The sequence below is a fragment of the Adiantum capillus-veneris genome, chromosome 28, assembly GCF_014529385.1.
Source record: "Adiantum capillus-veneris isolate H3 chromosome 28, ASM1452938v2, whole genome shotgun sequence".
Lineage (NCBI taxonomy): Eukaryota > Viridiplantae > Streptophyta > Polypodiopsida > Polypodiales > Pteridaceae > Adiantum > Adiantum capillus-veneris.
This window is the reverse complement of record NC_140958.1, coordinates 18,298,284-18,318,667: the sequence shown is the minus strand read 5'-3', so window position 1 is coordinate 18,318,667 and position 20,384 is coordinate 18,298,284. Positions and strand designations below refer to the sequence as shown.

The following is a 20,384-nucleotide window of genomic DNA, read 5'->3' as shown; positions in this document are numbered from 1 at the left end:
TGTGGAAAGTGTCCACAAACACTCGTTTTCTTGTTTTTTTACGGTTTTCAGAGCGTTGATCTTAAGACTTATCTCGCCTTTCAATCAGTCTCCAAATCCTAATCTAAATCTACAATCCTACCGCATAAAGGCACTCAGTAAGTACGATTACTTCCAAGCTACCACTACACAGCAAAAGACAACAATCTTAAGCTATGCGGTTTCTAAAAGAAAGTTAACCTAGAGGAAGTTAATGGACAAAGCTACACAAGACGCTCGTGTTTTCCCTAGTTTAGGTCTATTCGTCTCCGACAGCGGCGCCAAATGTGGGACGCATGTCTAACCTCAACATCCTATCTTATTGCAATATTAGCGAGAACCATGATTAATTTGTCAAACCTATGAATCAAGTTAAAACTTAATTTGAACAAGATTCACCAAGTTAGACTCAAGTTCTCGACAATTAGTTAGATTTTAGTTTTTGTCGAGTTTCTCGTCTGTTTTGTGATCCAAACTCTATGAACCTTCACAAAAGATGTTTGTAATCATGCATAGAGTCTATGGTATCAACCTTGATCACTTTTGAGCCAAAAGTTAATAATCACGATTATTAACTTTTGACCTAAAATGACAACTTTTTTCAACTTTTTTCCTAAGCAGTCTTTTTATGATCGCTTTTGAGCCTATGAATCAAGTTAAAACTCAATTTGGACAAGATTCATCAAGTTTATCAACTGTTTTGTGTCCGCAGACTCTGATTTCAAGAATCTAGCTTAAGTCTCACTTTTGTGATCCAAATTTCACCAAAATTGATTTGTGGGGTATACTTGCTATGCTTGACCTTGTGGTATGCCCAAATATGCAAGATTGTCAATTTTTGGAGCAGATGTAAATAATCGCGATTATTTACTATGGCAATTTTTTTGCAAGTTTGTGTCCCAATCTTGATACAGATCTGTTAAGGAACTCAACTTAAGGTCCCTAGCCAAGTTTCATCAAGTTTGGACAATTTTTGGTCAAATGGTCATCAGTTTTCTGTCCGCAGACTGACTTTGCAAATTTGGTCACAATTTTCAATCCAATGATCCAAATCTTACCAAATTTGGTTTGTGGGCTTATTACAACATGGTAAAACTAGTGGTATGCTGACTTTGTCAAAAAAGTTGAAAAATAGGACATATGTAAATAATCACGATTATTTACAACTGACAAATTTTTCATCTTTTTGATCAATTGAGCATGTACACATGTTTATCACATCAATATAAAACTATGTATCAAGTTTCATCAAGTTTGGACAATTTTTTTCCCAATCCCACTCAAGATTCAAAAAGTCAGTACAAACTTTAGTTTTTACCTAGTTTTTGGTCAGTTTAGTGATCCAAATCTTTTGGGCCTTTACAAAAGTTATTTGTACACATGCAAGGAGTCAATGGTATGAACCTTGGTCAATTTAGAGCAAAAAGTTAATAATCACGATTATTAACTTGAGGCTTGAAATGAGCACTTTTTTGCAATTTTCTCACAGAGAGTCTTTTTATGATGTTTTTTAAGCCTATAAATCCAATCAAAACTTAATTTGGCTTAAAATGTCAAGAAAAAGTAAATAATCTGAGTTTTGACCAACTTCTTGAAATTTTTACCTCGAAGTGTCTTTGAGCTTACCCACTGGTTCGGACAACTCTTAGGCTTACTATCCAGTCGGATTGAGTGAATTCGAGTCTTTTCAAGCTATTTCTAGCCATAGACCTGAAATTTTGCAACTTGACATAACAACTCACACTTGATTCCTTCAGAGAGAGCATTGTTTTGAAATCCACCTTGGATCCTACTTACTCTACTCTTAGTTTCTACTGCAATTAGGTTGTGGAAAGTGTCCACAAACACTAGTTTTCTTGTTTTTTACGGTTTTCAGAGTGTTGATCTTAAGACTTGTCTCGCCTTTCAATCAGTCTCCAAATCCTAATCTAAATCTACAATCCTACCGCCTAAAGGCACTCACCAAGTACGATTACTTCCAAGCTATCTCTACACAGCAAAAGAAGACAATCTTAAGCTATGCGGTTTCTAAAAGAAAGTTTTATTCTAGGTGAACCTAGAGGAAGTTAATGGACAAAGTTACACAAGACGCTCGTGTTTTCCCTAGTTTAGGTCTATTCGTCCCCGACAACGGCGCCAAATGTGGGACGCATGTCTAACCTCACCATTCTATCTTATTGTAGTATTAGCGAGAACCACGATTAATTTGTCAAACCATGGGACGAACTCAATCAACTAGTGCATAGAGGCTACAAGAGGTTGTCAATCTCTCGAAAAACAACTAACAAATCGCATCTAACTCAGGCTACACTCAAGTGACTGAAATCACCAAAAGCCAATCGCTCATCGGCAAGCAAATCACATCCTTTACAGCATCAAATAACATCCAAATGTAACGAAACTTTTAGAACAAGTTTATAAGACCTAAGCACACATGACTATGGCCTCAAACCCCACTTTAGGTCAAGTTTTAAAATCGTGATTATTAACAGCAGTGTATTTTTGACCTAGTCGTTTTCGACCCATAATGCATCTAAATGCTTAGCAATGATGTCCCAATACCCCGCCTATGCTTAGTTTTCGATTTGAAAGTGTAAATTCCTAGTTATGATGAAATTAGGCCGCGGGTCCGGCGACGCCAAAAGCTACGAAATGCTGTGAATGGCTTAGATCAATGCGTAGAGCTCTTACCTGTGGTTGCAATGCAACAAACACATTAGCAATGTGACAACCGGGGAGGGAGTAGAAAGTGCGAGAAGGAGAGAAGTGAGCGTCCTTAGCTCACGCTGTGTATTTCTTATCCAAAAACTTAATAAAATATTTACAAAGTTGGCTTTTATACCTTAGCCAAGGTCTAAAATGTGTAATGTCCGACGCCGAAGACCTTTGAGACTCCACACGTATTGTATCTGCAACCTAGATACAGTAACTGAGCTGTTCTTTATAACTTGGATCTCCCATTGAGCCCGTAACACATTAAAATATTACAATGGCTTGAAATAAATCAGGAATTTACAAGACGTGATCATTTTGGGAAAATGTGGAAAATGTGTAACTCCAATCTTTACTGCTTCTTCACTTTGATCTTTGATGTGCATCCGTATGTCTTCAGTCTTTAGCAGCTTCTGTTAACTGACATTGATTCAGTTAACACATGACAAGAAGGGTGAAAAGAGAGTGTTTGATATGACTACCAAACAACCTATGGCACTTGAAGATGTGAGTGAGAATGAGGAGTCCGAAACTACCAGTGATGATAGTTCTGAAAACTCAGAAAGTAGCACTGCTTCGAGTTCCAGTGATGAGGGTGAAGTGTCATTCTTGTTGTTGGATGAGGAAAAGAGATAAGTTAGTAAAGTGTTACAAATATTAGAGAATATAAATGATTCAAGCCATTTAGAGCAACCTTAAGAGTTGATGCAACCTAAATAGGAATTGCCAATGAAGAAAGAGTTGATTCAAAATATGATGAGTACTGATTCGACACAAGGATAAAGAAGGGAGTACTTAGTAATGTTGGACATGTTTCCAAATCTTTTCATCACCTCATACCAGGAAATAAAGGGTTTTGTTGGGGTTCCTGTGAAGATCGAGCTAGTTGAAGGGGCAAAGCCAATATAATAGAAATAAAGAAGGATGATAAGGAGCAGATGAATTCTTTACAGGAAGAAGTGGATAAACTTTTGGATGCAGGGATCATTATGCCAATTGTTGATAATGATGAATGGGTGAGCCCTGTGGTGGTCTATGGGCTTCTACCGCACGTATTGAAGCAAGGGACTTGCCTAACACTGTGTGTGAGCCACAGACGGCTCTAAGCACGCAACTAGCCTAAACTAGTAAGCTCAAAGATGACAATGGTGTGTCACTCACCGCTCTACGTGTTGGGGTATAGGCGCCTGTGCCTTGCCCGGCCGCCCAGAGTCTGGGCGCCCACTGACTTGTATACCTTATACATAGCATAAGTGTATAGGGGGCTGCTCACTCTTTTGAGTCTCCCCACCCACATCGTGTGTGTCTCTCCTTCTCTCTCTCTCACTCTCCGTCTGTGGTGCTCCCCGATCCCCTGCAATTGGTATCAGAGCGTAGGTGCGGAGGGAGCGCGTGTGTGCACAGTCACGACGATAGCGGAGAGCCAGTTTCATTCCCGAAATCGCGTCCGCGTGCACGCACACTTTCAAGAGTGCAAACAGGGTTTCGACTTCGGCATCGGCAAATTCAGCTTTCCGAGAGCGTTTCCACCAAATGTCCTGGCGTTTTACCCCCCTTTCGAAGCCATTCGAGCCATCAGAAACCTCATTCGAGCTATGGTTGAGGAGCTGCATTTTTCAGCCCTCTTTTGGCAGTTTATGTTGCGTTTTTGGGTCGAAACGGAGGTTTTTGGCATAGCTTTCACACCCGGACTCAGATACATGTGATCCAGGAGTCTACCTAGGGGTTTTGGCACGCTCCGGACGCGCTCATTATATCAGAATTTTAAAATTCTGAACGCTGAATTTTCTACAGCAGCAGCAGTTGTTTATTGTGTGTCGAGGATTCCACACATGGTTTGCTCTCAGATGTGAGAGTGATATTTGCTGCAAGTTTCCTCACAGGTGGGAGGATACGATGTATGCCTTATGTGGTTTGATGCTCAGGGAGACTAATGTGATTGCATTTTGAGCTCGGCAATGTATGCCTCGAGCATGTTTTTTGGCAGTCACAAGTAGAGCAGATATTTGTGTACTAGATTTGCAGGTGTTTGCAATGATGTATGCAAAGTGTGGAGATTGGTGCATGCATTTGGAGTGCGGTTTGATGTGCTTTGGTTGCTCATGATTTTGAGCGTGCAGTCAGTTTGGTTACTGGTTTTGTGGCCGTTTTACTGATGAAACTCTGGCGAAATTTTCCCAGGAGTTTTATGCGCATCATTTATGCAATCTAGGTAGAGATTGCGGGTTGCACTCAGCATTTGTGTGCGGTGTTCTCTGCAGGTGGGAGATTTGTGCGTGTGTATGCATCGATACCGCACAGTGTGGGCTTGGTGATTAGCTCACGGGTTTGACAGGCGTACACTTATCTTGGCACACTCACAGGAGTGAGTATTGTGATGTATGCTTGTGTGGCTAAGAGCTAGGTAGCCGGATTCGAGCACTAATGGCTTGAGGTTTTTCAACAGGTTTCAACTACAGGTTTACAAGTTTACAGGCAAGTTTGAGGGCTTATTTGGGTGCTGAATTTTCAACCATTGTTTCCTCTTTGCAGGTGTCCATGTATGGCTCAGTTGTAGGCTGATTTGGGACACATTTGTGACTTGTTTATGCAGCTGTTTAAGAGCTGAATTTTGGGGCTGTTTTGGGGCTGATTTGCAGCCATATCTTACAGCCATATTTGCAGACTTTTGTTGATGCGATTCGAGCCAGTTTAGGGCTGATTTGGTTGACATTGCGGGAGCTCTATTTTGGAGTGTGTCTCACAGGTTTTACATTGTGTTTCTGGCCATATTTGTAGACAGTTTCCAGGTGTTGTTGGTGAGGTGGTTTTGCTTTCTAGTTTGCTACATTGTGCTCATGGCAGAGACAGGTGATCGCTCAGGTTATGATCTCTCCGAAATGTGCATGTTTGATGGGTCAGACTTTGCAGCATGGAGAGAGTGTATGCTTGATGCATTGACACAATGAGGGTTGCATCGACCATTGAGTGGTGATGCACGTAGACCTTCAAACATGTCTGACGATCAGTGGCAAGAGCTAGAGGAGATGGCACTATCTACACTCTCTTTGCAGCTTGCGGAATCTGTATATGCTCTTGTTATATATGAGACTACTTCGAGAGCACTTTGGAGTAGATTACATGATATGTATGATAGATCTGAGTCATCACGGACTCGTGTGAGACATGTACATTCACGAGTACGCCGACAGGTGATATGTTGGTATTGTGGTCATTTTGGACACGTTAGACGGCGTTGTTTTCATCGTATGTGACATCGTAGGAGACATGGCAGTCTCAGAGATGTATGTTGTGATGCCATAGACTCATTTGCTTTGACAGTTGAGGCAGATGTAGTGTCAAAGTATACTAGTGACGGGGATGTGACTTTTACCTCGAGCTATGCACGAGATGCTATACATGTGGATAGTCCACTCCCTTCGCAGTGGTTGCTAGAAGCAGATGCTATGTTTCATGTCACGTCACATCGTGAATGGTTGTGTAGCTATTCTAGCGGGATGCTTGGCACTGTACGTTTGACCGATGGATCGGTGCATGCGATAGCAGGTGCAGGAGATGTGAGACTGTCATTACTGAGTGGTGCATCTTACTTGTTACGACATGTGCGCTATGTACCAGATTTGACAGTGAGTTTGATCTCGATTGGTCAGCTTAGAGATTGTGGATGTCAGATTTCGCTACGAGAGCGAGATTTTGTGATGCGTTTGGATTCGCTAGTGATTGCGAGAGGTGCCAGGAGTGGTACAGGTTACCCATTGCATGTGGATCACGAGAGAGACGGTGTTGTCTCTGTGATCATGCAGCCAGGTAGAGAGCGAGAGAGCAGGCGAGTCTCTTTTGCTCATGGGTTGCAGGGTACTTTGCATGGAGTGCAGAGTAGTGAGCTCGTTGTGCACACAGTTGGGGCACGACTTGAGCAGTCACATAGAGAGGTGACAGAGTCAGACATGCATGCTTTGCTAGTGACTGAGCAAAGCAGAGACTCAGTTGTGCTAGATACTTCTATGCAGGATAGACAGGTAGAGCGGTATTGCTCTAGTGAGTCACGACAGGAGGACGTTGTGCAAGAGTCTATGCATACGGAGTTAGAGCATGAGAGCTCTAGTGAGTTACAGCAGATTGAGTGGTCATGTTTGCAGTGGATGATTGCAGAGGAGGCTGAGACGTCAGCAATTATGCAATCATTCCTTTCTATGCTCGACAGTGAGCATGGGGATATTGTTGTGCAGGATATGTCTTCCAGCAGACACCTATAGCAACTAGTTTGCTCTGAGGTTGCACGACAGGTTGATGCGTCTTTTGTAGACAGTCAGGAGATGCATGTGGCTGACACGCCTTGTCAGTCAGAGATTCCTATTTCCAGGGATATATATGTTGATGCATGCTCTGTAGAGCTAGCAGGGCCCGCTAGCATTGCATCGGCATTCGGTGGTCTCATGTATGAGATGTTGATCTTGAGACCGGATATCGCAGCTGCAGTGGGAGCATTTGCAGTTGGGGTTGTCAGTCATTTGTTGACTGATGATGGCATAGTGCACGAGGGAGATATGCAGGTATTGCGTACATACTTGCAGTACGTGTGCGGTTCGTCTGGTTGTGTATGGACTTACACGGGAGTAGGACAGCCGGATGCACACGATCACAGCCAGCCAGTGGGCATCGATTGAGAGCGGTTTTCTCTCGCCTTTTGTAGTCTTTAGACTAGGTTCTCTTGCTTAAAGGCACAGTCGCCTTTAAGTGGGAGGTTGTTGGGGTATAGGCGCCTGTGCCTTGCCCGGCCGCCCAGAGTCTGAGCGCCCATTGACTTGTATACCTTATACATAGCATAAGTGTATAGGGGGCTGCTCACTCTTTTGAGTCTCCCCACCCACATCGTGTGTGTCTCTCCTTCTCTCTCTCTCACTCTCCGTCTGTGGTGCTCCCCGATAACCTTCACTATGCTTACTGTCATGGAGGATTACTCGTTGCAAAGAAGAGGGAGCCGTTGCTGTGCCGCGCTCAACCGCCTTGCTATCGCCGTGCCGCCGCAATGCTCGATCACTCTCTCTCTCTCTCTCTCTCTCTCTCTCTCTCTCTCTCTCTCTCTCTCTCTCTCTCTCTCTCTCTCTCTCTCACAAGCGCACACACACACACACACACACACTAGTACACAAAGGAAACGGAGAGAGAGATGGAGCAAGAGCACAAATGAGAGAATGAGTTATTTAGGTTTAGATGGACTTTTATATGGGCTTGCCCGTTCACATTTGGGCGCCCACACTTAGCCAATCTTACCCAAACATTATAGGTTCCAGTTTTAGAGTGCGCCTCTCATCGGCGATGACTTTTAACCATTCCTACCTGACCAACAAGCCCGACCAATAGCATAATACACTACTAGCGGGTCCGACAAGCCCGGCCCATGGCTACATAAAAGGTGGTCGCTTGGTGGTAACATGCCCCCCTTCGTGATGCAGATTTCTCCCTCGAAAGCTAGTGAGAGGAAGCAGAGCATCTGGAATTTAATCTGCAAGGCAAAGTCACTGTTTTATGCAAGCAGAATTATATGGCAATAAATCATGAGAGGAATGTAAATTACATGTGGAAATGAGTAAATGCAAGATTTATGAAATGCTAGACTGTCATTAAGGACAAATAAATTGCACTTGATGAAATTAATTAATCAAGAGTTTTGGGCTTATGGGTGAGTTTATGACTAAGGTTAAAGCAACCACTCTAGTACTAGCTAAGCTAATAAGATTATCTAAATACAAGATTCCCTAATTGTGCTTTTCAGCTTTGATTAGCCAACTAGCTCTCACAATTCCAAACAAAAGCTTGAAATTTTAACTGTAAGCTCGATGGAAGTCTTTTAAATGTCATTTTTTTTCCTTTTTCTTTTACTTTGGTTCACAATCATTTCACGTGTGTGCTTATTTTGTATCTCCGGGGCTTTTTGCTTCTCAAGGAAAAGCACCCACAATGGGAACCTCTAGGGCTCTAGTACCATAGACAATACATGTGAGTGAAGTACAAAATCAAGCCAGGATTTCTCTTCTAGTGTAAGATTTTTCATTTGTGGCACTTGTGTTTTTTGCTTCCATTTTCTTGGTATTCTCACTAGCGTCTTTTGTTGTTTAAGTGAGCAAGCTTCTCTATGCCTAAAACATTCCTAAGGTCTCAAACACTCAGATAATTTTATCAACTAGGACTAGTGGTCAAGTAAATGAGTTAACCTAAAGTCATAGTCTCCTAATCTCAAGGCTCATCTATAAGATTAAATTCTAGTTCAATCAACTTAAGCAAAGACAAATTTATACATCTATAATGGCAGATAACAAATATAACTATTGCACTCAAACAAATCAAGAAAAACCACAATTAGCAATTATACATATCCACCAGCATGAATCATGGAAAGTAGTACACCTCGAGGTATGGAGTTGCTCATTTCGTCGAAGCAATGTCCTCAGCCATGTGGATGGAAATCCATATAAGTCCTACATAACAATATCAAACAACTAGTTTTCCTTGATTGCTTTATTGTGCACATGGTAAGAATTCAAAAAGTGATAATGGTGTGGCTCTTACCTCATGGGTTTGTGGTGATGGCTCGTTAGCATATCTCCTCGAAGCTTTCACCAGAAGCTCTATGACCTCGCATCATAAATGAGATTTTGCCTTAAAAGATGAATGGAGTTGAAAATTAACACAATATAATAAAGATGGAGAGGTGAATTTCATGCATTGTGATGCTTGTGCCCATTAAAAAAAAGAAAAAACCATACGTATGTATGGTGTGGAGTTGGCACTATTCTCCACATTTATAATAAAACTGTAGGGAATGTGCCCTTCTCCTGCCACTTTTATCCCCTCCAATGTTGAAGGGGGACTTATGCTTCTCTTCCAGTGTTGGAGGGACTTTTTTATCTATAAAAATACTCAATTGTACAAGGAAGAACTCGTTACCGATGTTTTATGAAGACATGTGTAATTCCACATTGCCATACTGTGGTGTATTGTCCATGTATCCCTTTGTTGGCAAAACAAAATTCTGCAAACCTTGTTATCTTCATGTACAAATGCGATCAACACATCCAAGTGACAACATTTCAAAGAAGAAGCCCATGAAGAACTTCCTGTCCTTTCATGACCACACCACATTTGGCATACATATCAACCAAAGCACTAGCAAGCAAATCTTTCTCCAATAGCCTCTAACGAACAATGCTATCATGAATTTTCTCAACCATGTCAACATCTTGCGTAAGGTCACAAGCCTTCAAGATGCAACCTGTCCTTTGACTTCGCGTGTTTAAGCCATGTTCATGCGGCATGGAACCTTGTCCTCACCCTCACTGCTCAGTCAATTTCCTAATGGCTGTTGACATTCCTACTTCCCTTTGTAGTAACCACAACCAACACATTGTAAGAGACCACTTTTTATGTAAGAAGCTGATCCAAAACATTTTGAGCTTTTGTGAGAGTGCTAGATTCGGTATACGTACCAACCAAAGCACCTCTGAGCACAACATGTTTCGTCGAAATCCCCTGATTAGTGATTTCAAGATGCAACTTGTCCTTCGACTTCACGTGTTTAAGCCATGTGCATGCGGCATGGAGCTTGGTCCTCACCCTCATTGTTCAACCGATTTCCTAATGTCTATTGACATTCCTACTTCCCTTTGTAGCAACCACAACCAACAGATTGTAAGAGACCACTTTCTATGTAAGAAGCTGATCCAAAGCATTTTCATGAGCTTTTTTGAGAGTGCTAGATTTGGTATACATACCAACCAAAGCACCTCTGAGCACAACATGTTTCACCAAAATCCCATGATTAGAGATTCCTATCTTTTAGTTTAGCCTTTCATCTGACTTCTTTCGTTTTTGCACCCAGAGATTGGATTACATCCACAAAGATTGTATTGGTTTGGTCTCATAGGTCATTCTAGCTCTTTGGAAACGGATTTCAATTTGAGGATTTCTGTCTTCTAGTTTAGACTTTCATCTTACTTCTTATTTTTTTCACCCAAACATTGGGTTACATTCACAAAGATTGTATTAGCTTGGTCTCATAAAAGTCATTTTGGCTCTTTGAAAACGTTTAATATAGTATTTCATGTGCAGAGCTTTAAGCTCCTGCCCGTTGCCCGTTCGTAGAGTTTTAAGCTCTCTCTCTCTCTCTCTCTCTCTCTCTCTCTCTCTCTCTCTCTCTCTCTCTCTGTGTGTGTGTGTGACAAAGTAAAAATAATCAAGGTAGAAATTACCTATGTATGTGCTCTTTGTTTGCCGGAATAGTTGTTCTCTCTCTCTCTCTCTCTCTCTCTCTCTCTCTCTCTCTCTCTCTCTCTCTCTCTCTCTCTCTCTCTCTCTCTCTCTCTCTCTTCTTCTCTCACAAACACACACACAATCTCTGCGTAGTCGAGTTCTACGAATGCTACATGCTTCACTAAGCTATTTCCGGCCACTACTTTTACTACCTTCTTTTCCGGTGCTTACCCACACGCTCTTTTTCAAAACAATAGCTTCCATAGCTTTTCTCACTATATTTCTGCACCATCCCTTTTCCAACTTCTCTGTCCAATGAAAAGTAGCCAAAATGGAGTGCCTCTCCTTGCAGCGATTCCAAAATCGCTCTTAGATAATCAAGGTAACAAGGCACTATACCTCTAGGAGGCATGTCAGTGTGAAAAATTAAAACTCCTAGAAAAAAAACTCAAAACACAATCGAGACCCCTAACCTACCTATCTGTCATCCCTTTTAGAATCAAGGAAAGAGGATATTATATAAACCGGGTGGCATCCCTAAGGATAGGCCTCTATCCTCATCATCTAGATAAACAAAATCATTTTCTGTGAGGCCATAGTCTTCCTTGGTCTTTATTATTGCTTCTTCATCATCCTCTTGCACAAGCGTGTTAATCAAGAACCTCGCTATGCGTGGATACTCATCTTGTGCAAAACAATAAGCATGTGCCACTGGAGAAACATTCACTACTGGGTAGGGATCACTAGTTATCCATAGACGTATCAGCCGTTCTAACTCCTCAAAATTTCTCTCACGTGCAAGTCTCTCTACCAAATCCCATTCGCAAGAAAGTACAGGGTAGTAGATGTGAAACACTTGAGAAAAATAAAAAGGGTACCTTTCATAAAAAATAGAAGCGCATGCCTTTGGTGAACTAGCCATCTCTAAGAATACATATAGATTTGGTTAGGTCTTTAAAACATAAGAGTTGTTTTCGTGTGCTGCTTGATGTGACATGGTGAATTTGGACTTATGTGTAGGATTTGATAGGGTTTCTCTCATTGCTAGTCGCTCTTGCTCTTTTACTATTTCTTTTTTTCTTTTTTGTTTTGTTTGCTAGAACTAGTATAAGGTTATGTATATACAGTCCCTCAATTGCACAAATTTTTTTTTGTTTTATTTGCTAGAACTAGTATAAGGCTATGTATATACAGTCCCTCAATTACATGGTCGGTAGCCACAATGATATATCGTGATTGCGTGTTACGCACAGCCGGACTAATCGGTCCTACAAAGTGTAAGCTCCACTTTTCAAATGGTTGGGTTACCTTGATGGGATGTAGAGGCATCCTATCCTTTCTTTGTGGCTTCTTGAAGCGTTGGCATTCATCACATCCCTTTGCAAAAATTGATGCATCCTTAAACAGAGTGGGCCACCAATAGCCTGATTGTAATATCTTTTGGGAAGTCAACTCTTCTAAAAAGTGACCACCCGCTACGCCCATGTGTGCCTCTTGTAGAATATACAAATACTCATCCTCACGGGCACATCGTCTAAGAACATCATCCTTTCCTCTATTATAGAGAGTTCCAACCATTAAGCAATAGGGTTCGCATTCCTTAATTAACTTTTGAGCTATATCTTTTCATAGCTCTTTGGGTGGAAAACCATTAACTAAGACGTTAACAATCTTTTCACTCCATTTAGGCATTGTCTCAACAATGAACAAAGGAGTATTAGGCAATTCATCATCAACCCCCGTAGGAGCTTCACCATTAGGGATACAAGATAAATGATCAGCCATGACATGTTTCCTCCCACACCTCACAACAACGGTGAAGTCAAACTCAAGAAGAATTAACAATTGTTGTGTAATGCGACCTGTGGAACACGACTTGTTTACCAAATATAGCAACGCTTGATGACCAACGTAAAACACAAACTTGGTAGCAAGAAGGTAATAATGAAATTTCTTTACTACATAAATCATAGCTAGACCTTCTTGCTCTGTAGTAGTGTAGTTCATCTCGGAATCATTTAATTGTCGACTTGCAAAGCTAATAGGGTAGTCCAATTTATGTTCTCCTGGTTGAGTTAGAACACACCCAATAGCAAAGTTTGATGCATCAATATGCACATGGGGAAAGTACATTCCAATCAAGCATTCACAGGATTGGAGCACTTGTCAGGGCCTTCTTTAATAACTCATAAGAATGATCACACTCTTCGGTCCAATGAAACTCAATAAGAAGCTTGTAAAATGGACGCGCTATCTCGACAAAGTTTAAAATCAACCGTCGATAATAACCAGCATGCCCATGAATCTTTGAAGTCCTTTATAGTTTGTAGGTGATGGCAAATTGGCAATGGATTTAATCTTGCCTTTGTCTGTGGAAATCCCGTTCTTGGACACTATGCCCTAGAATGACTCCATGCTTAACCCAAAATTGGATTTGAAAGGGTTCAATGAGATGCGATAAAATCTGCACCTTTCAAATATTTTTTGTAGACATAATAAATGCTTCTCCCAAGAAGAATAAACACAGAGGTCGTCTAGGAAAGCTTCACAAAACTCCCTTAGAAATTCTTTAAACGCTGTGTTTATTAACCGTTGGAATGTAGTAGGTGCATTTGTTAAGTCAAAAGCCATAACATGAAATGCAAACACTCCAAACTCTGTGATAAAAGTAGTTTTAGCTTGGTCCTCTAATGCAATCGTGATTTGATTGTAACCAGAGTATCCATCTAAAAATCTATAAGCTTCCTTGCCCGCAACTCTTTTAAGCACATGTTCTGAATATGGCAAGGGGTAATGATCTCTCCTAGTGGCTGCATTAACCTTCTTGAGGTCCACACACACTCTTAGTTTCCCATTCTTTTTTGGCACAATGACTATTAAAGAAACCCATTCTGAGTGCTCAATAGGGTATATGAATCCACATTGAATAAGTTTTTCAATCTCCTCTTGTACAATTTTTGCATACTTAGGATTCATTGGATAGGGTCGTTGCTAGTGGATGGGTTTAGCAATGCTGATCATGGGAATTATATGTTGCACCACAGAAGGTGGAACGCCCTTGATGTCATGATATGTCCAAGCAAAGATATCCTTGTAGTCCTTGAGGAGCTCCTTAAGTACAGCCTCTTCAGTTTCAGTAAGGTCTTGAGAAATAAAGACTGGTTTAGACTCCTCAGCTAGTTCTGCTAATTCTATGTCTTTAACTACCACTGGACCATCACAGACTCCACTGCTTCCATCAGTAGGCATTCGTTGAGCTTTGGCGTACAAAAATTTTCGCTCCCCCGTGGTGTAAGATTTAAAATGTTTAGGAGCCGGATGTAAGTCAGTTCTAATAGGGACCTTTCCTTTAAGTGTGTCTCCTTTTGTTGTTGTGCTAACTCTTGGTTTTGACACCTTCTTACCGTTCGACTCAATTTTGGCTCGGTAATCTCCAATTGGGCAAGGTCAATGGGTTGCAGGCTGCACCACATGACACTCTGGAGATGTTCACCCCAATTGTGTACTAGCTTTCGATGAGCATCACATACCCCTACATAGCTAAGCCATTATGCATTAGATCTTTCTTTGTTTATCTTGGCTCTCATATTTGCTCGATATCATCACCTCTTATATGACCTTTGTTTCTTGTTGAGGTTTTCATTTTGGTAAACGTTTGAACCCGACTCGCCTGATAGGTCTTCGCTTGTATCCTCTTCACTCTCCAATAAATTACCATAGACGGTTGTACTAGGCCTTGAGTATTTAGTTCCTAGACTTGGTTCAGTGGTTTGTTCCTCTGTCTCTGAATCAATTTCTCCCTAAGATTCCGTTTTTGAGGTGTATTGGTCTGAATCCCCACGAGAAAGGGACTCCTTTTTGTGTCAAGATATGCGCTGAATTACCCCAGATTGCCTGCTCCAGAAAAGGGACTAGCGACTGAAGAATACATGGTGAAAACCCTAAAGGGTGCCATGTCATTCTTTAAAAATCTACCAGATTTGTCATGTGCTATGCTATACAAAATCAACCGAATGCTGCTCACCTGCATCGAAGTCTTCAATGAGCCAGAGCAAGCAGGTGCCCCTTGGATGTCATTCCTTGAGGGTAACAAAGGGTTGTGCTATGATCTCAATGATCAACCTTTTGAAGAAGTCCTCTATGGCTTCTACGCCAGGTGCATGTTTCTACCTTCTCACAATATGCTGGCGTTTAAAGAAGCGTTCTACACAGGATTCTTCACTTGGCGAACGAAGATATTTGCACCAGTGATCAGCAACCTGACCTCAGGGTTTGTAGGCTACTCAGCAGTGGAGCTGAAAAACAGAGTAACTATGCAGTTCTTGCAAGTGCTAGATAAGGAATGGAAAATCATATATCAAAAGGCTCTAGCAACGCTTAAAGACCGCCTCTCTCGCAGCCAGCCCGAAGACTACTTCAGCCCATAAAGCTGTGTCAAGGGATGACACAAGCGAGGAGGGGGGAATGTTAGCAGCAAGCTAACACAGATACCACGGATATCATTTTTGGAGTTCTCATTGTAAAAACACTTATTATTTTGATAAATCTGGAATACTGTAACTCCTATTTTTTGAATAAACCTTGTAATTGATGAGCTGGGGCTACAAGCTTCCAGATTGTATCAACCTGTCATTACCCATCTTTGGTAGAACTCCCAAATTATTAGTTTTGACAACCAAAAACCTTGGCTAAGGTATAAAAGCCAATTTTTGTAAGTTATTATTAAGTTTTGGATAATGAAATACACAGCGTGAGCTAACGGTGCTCACCTCTCTCCTTCTCGTGCTTCCTACTCCCTCCCCGGTTGTCACATTGCAGTCGTGTTTGTTGCATTGCAACCGTAGATAAGAGCTTCATGCATTGACGTAAGCACTTCACAGTATTTCATAGCTTTCGACGTCGCCGACCTGCGGCCTAATTTCATCATAATTAGGCATTTGCACTTGCAAATCAAAACCTGAGCATAGGCGGGGTATTGGGGCATCATTGCTAAGCATTTAGATGCATTCTGGGTCGAAAATGACTAGGTCAAAAATCCACTGCTGTTAATAATCGCGATTTTGGCACTTGACCTAAAGTGGGGTTTGAGACCATAAGCATGTGTGCTTAGGTCTTATAAACATGTCCTAGAATTTTTGTTACGTTTGGATGTCATTTAATGCTGCAACGGATGTGATTTGTTTGCCGATGAGTGATTGACTTTTAGTGATTTCTGTTACTTGAGTGTAGCTTGAGTTAGATGAGAGTTGTTAGGTGTTTTCCAAGAGATTGACACCCTCTTGTAGCCTCTATGCACTAGTCGAGTCAGATTCATCCCATGGATTGACAATTTAATAGTGGTTCTCGCTAATATTGCAATAAGATAGGATAGTGAGGTTAGACATGTGTCCCACAGTCATCTTCAGGGTCATTCATATACACGGAATCCTCTCCTGTCCCTATGTTAGTCTTTGAGCTAGGTTTTGAGCTAGAAGCATTAAGGGATCTCTTTCTTCGTGTTTTCTTATTCCTCGCTCGACCAATAGATGCATCATCTCTCTCCTCGAGGATGTAATTTTGCTTTTGGAGCATCGACCGTGTGAGTGCATTCACTGGTGCTATGTTTGTAGTTTGTGGTGTCCCATCGACAATCTCTATTAAGTTTAACGGTGTGATCTTTGGTGCATTTGGATTGTTAGGACACTGTGCAATCAAATGATCTATGCCACAACTATTACAAGTGAGCATTGGCATTGCCAATGCACTCCCTTGACTTGTTTGCATTATTGCACTATTCTTTTGCATTCTAATAGGGCACGCAGCTACTCGATGTGGTCCACCCCATTCGCAGCACTGAAGAGGTTGTCTCCTGGTAAAATTATTGATGTTCTGGTCTCTTACTGCTAAAGCAATAGCTTGATATACAGGTTTGATTTGTTCCCAATGGTCTTCCATGTAGTACATGGGACACTCCTCAAGCATGTCGACTCCATAGGTGATACTAGAGTCTATGTCCTCTTTGAAATCTAAATAAGTACTAGATGACTTGCAACATATTGGTTCATAGGTGTAACTCTTGGATGAGGGGGTTGCGGTCCTAGCACTAGAGGTGGCAACAGTGTGGTTTGGACCACATTTTGGGTTCTAGGGACCATGTGTTGTAATGACAAGTGTTGCTCAACTGGTGGGGTAGGCATCAATCCAGGAACTCTAGGTGAGTCTGTCCAGGCTACAGGTGGTCTATTTTACATGATGCGTTTAAGCATTAGACAATCCTTAGATTGATGGCCATACCTACCAAACGTGTTACAAGTCCCGTTAAACTTCACTCTGAAAGTAGGGCATTCACTCGTAGTATGTGGGACCAAGAAAATTGAGCACCATTGTTGCTCCCTTCTTGGATACACATGAGTGTTTTGTGGAGCACAATTACCCCTAAGGCTTTCTTGGATAGCCTTGGTGAGATCTACCAAAGTCATCTCAGGTATGGTTTGCTCTTTCACAATTAGCTTTATCTTCATTGGCTCATGCCCTGATGCTTGTGAGCTACTAGACTTTGGCTCGGTAGACACTCTTTCTCCTGCAATCATCAAATTATCTTCTAATTGGATTGCATTCATGGTGACTGCTTCCCAAGTAGTGATACCTCTAATGACTAGGCCATTATAGATACTTTCATGTCGCAATTCCCTAATGAATCTATTGAGTAATTGGTTATTGTTAAATCGCTCGTTTGGATTACATCGAGAATTCAAATTCTTTAAGCGACTAATGAAGTCTCTCACAGATTCACCTTCTTCTCGTTGGGCTTTCTGGATCTGAGATGCTACACCCCAAAGTAATCCCTCTCTTATGTGCTCTTTCAAGAACAATCTCCTAAGAGTAGAGTAGATCGTTTTCTCTTCTATCCTTAAGGTCCTATACCAATCTCCAGCCTTCCCACTTAAGGTTAGGCTTAAAGCATTCCTCTTATGTAGGTCATTGTGTTCTCCTAGATAATTGCATATTTGTTCAAACACCTCGATATGATTTCTCACATCCCCATCTCCACCAAATTTTTGTGTGAGCTTGTCTATTTGTACTGCCTTACTTCTAGGTTCTCTATCAGGCATGTTACGCGTATTCTCAACAATAGATTGATCTCGATAGCTTGAGCAAATGTTGCCAAGTCACCTAAGTGAGTAGGCACCGTGGGTGAAGGCACTCTAGAGACTACATGTGGTCTAGGTATTGGAATTGGGTTGGGCACATAGGAAGCCCTTGGTTTCCATGTTTGGTACGGTGTTGTGCCATGTGGTGGCCCAAAGTTCATATGTGTGGCCCTAGGCATAGCAGACGTCGGATGTGACATGCTAATGCTAGCTGGTATAGTCCCATGGAAATAAGAGCTTGGGTGTTGTGGTTGTGGAACATAGGTTGTTGAAACAATGGGAGGGCTAGGGACTACATGAGTACGAGGACCTATAGGTGTATACGATTGGTGCACACTTGTAGGTACTATTGCAGGCATTGAGCTACCATGTAGCGGTGCTTTACTAACAAATGAGGTCCATGGCATGTTTCTTGGCATGCCCATCATTGGGGTAGGCATGGTAGCCGTGGTGTCATCAAGGGAAAGATGAGCTAGACTTGGAAAGGTAAAGCGATCACTTGTGGGCTTAGATTGCACTGAGACCCCTGGCAAAACAACGTATGGAGGATCCATTGAACTTACCGAGGGAGTCTCCATTTGCGATAAGGTTGTTTGTTTAGCCTTCCCTATATCCAAGAATCTCATAAGACCTGTTGAAGGCATGTGGATCCCCTTGTTCTGTCTCTCTAGCTCAATAACCCTAGGGATGACCTCATAAACTCTTTGTTGTTGATCCTCTACACTAGTAGCACCCGTTGTGGATTGTAGGACATCTAACCAACCCATGTGATAGGTGTGACCTATGTATAGGTCGGTTAGAGTTTTTGTTTGTAGTTCGTACTCCCAATTTTCATTTAGGAACACTCCATCTACGATTGAGGTGCTAGGGGTGTCCTTTGAACTGCAATGTGGCTCTCTATGGGTTGACCCTTAGTGCTCACTAATTCAGGAGCACTCGATTGCTCTCCTAGCAACGATATTGACATAGGGGCTTTTTCTTTTAAATCTCTTCATTGCTCCACCTTGCATAAGCTCTCGATTTCCTTTTCCCTAGCTGCAATGATATACCGCTCAACTTCTGTACTTTGGCAAGGCTTCTACCATCAGGTAATATAACCTCGGAGGGAAATAGCTCTAAAGAGTCAGGGGGTGCAGTGAATGGAGTATTCACGTGCACACTCTCCAAGAGCATGGGGTCTATGTTGGTCATGAATGGAAAATAAACTTCCCCAACCCCCTCATTTATCGTTAGCTCCATGTTCGGAGCGAGTGGCTCTACTAAAGGTTTCCTTCAAGCGTCTAAGCACGCTCGGCCCGGACAGTGGGCCCATGGCATGCATGTCTTAGCTTGGGCTATCAGGATTAGGCATTGGGTAACCCTCCATGACGTCGTAGTCAGAGGAAGAGTCACTAGACGCAATATGCGGGTCCTGAGTGGTACTACCTCGAGTTCCCGCTGAAGCTCCGAAACCTAAGGTAGAGGAATAATGAGTGCCCGCGTAAACAGAGACACTCTCGATGTGCTCGTCCTCTATCACACAACCAGAGTGTAGGTGCATGTGACCTCGACACTCTAGAGGTGTTGGTGAGTGCCTGTGAAGGCCGCTCACCTAGTTTTTAGGTGTTTACAACCCAATTTTTGTATTTTTGGTCCCTTTTTTTTAACCGAGCCACAGAATATGGCATGAAATAGCTCAAAACAAGCATCTTGGCTAGAGGGATGTGTCATGGTTTACAACCCCCGATTGGGTTACGTACAGCTCTCGGAATCCTAAAACTAGTCTTTTCCTAGGTGGGGAGAGGACTAGAATTAGTAAGTCCAAAGGGTTAGTGTGAAGGTAACGGTGGAGGACTTGAGGAACTTGTCCCACATGCCCTCCCTTCACTTGAGATCCTAATCTCTATATATAAGGTAGTGTAAGTAGTATATTGTTAAGGTGGTTACGCCGCTAGTGGAAGCTAAATAGTGAGAACTCAACCAACAACAGAATTTGTCAGACGAGGACGGAGCTTGACCCGCAGGCGCATGGAAACAACTAGGTGGGTGTCAAATCACCTACTCGACCTTCTAATGACAATCACTACTAAGGAAATCAAATCTAAGTTCTAAAATACGCAAGTGACTGAAATCCGTACTACGAACGAATGCTATACGAAACAGGATCTAGAATCATTGAATCGATCTCAAACTCAAGGGGAAGTCTATACACTAGGTAAGAACAACACCCTAAAGACTTGAACTGCAAAATCAGCCTATAACCAGTCCGTGCGGTAAACGCGTATGAAGACAGGC

At 42.0% G+C, this 20,384-nt stretch overlaps 1 pseudogene; it reads right to left on the bottom strand.

Moving 5' to 3' along the window:
* Positions 1-13,971: 13,971 nt before the first annotated feature.
* The window catches only part of LOC147420132 (uncharacterized), a 38,553-nt pseudogene continuing 32,140 nt past the window's right edge, over positions 13,972-20,384 (bottom strand).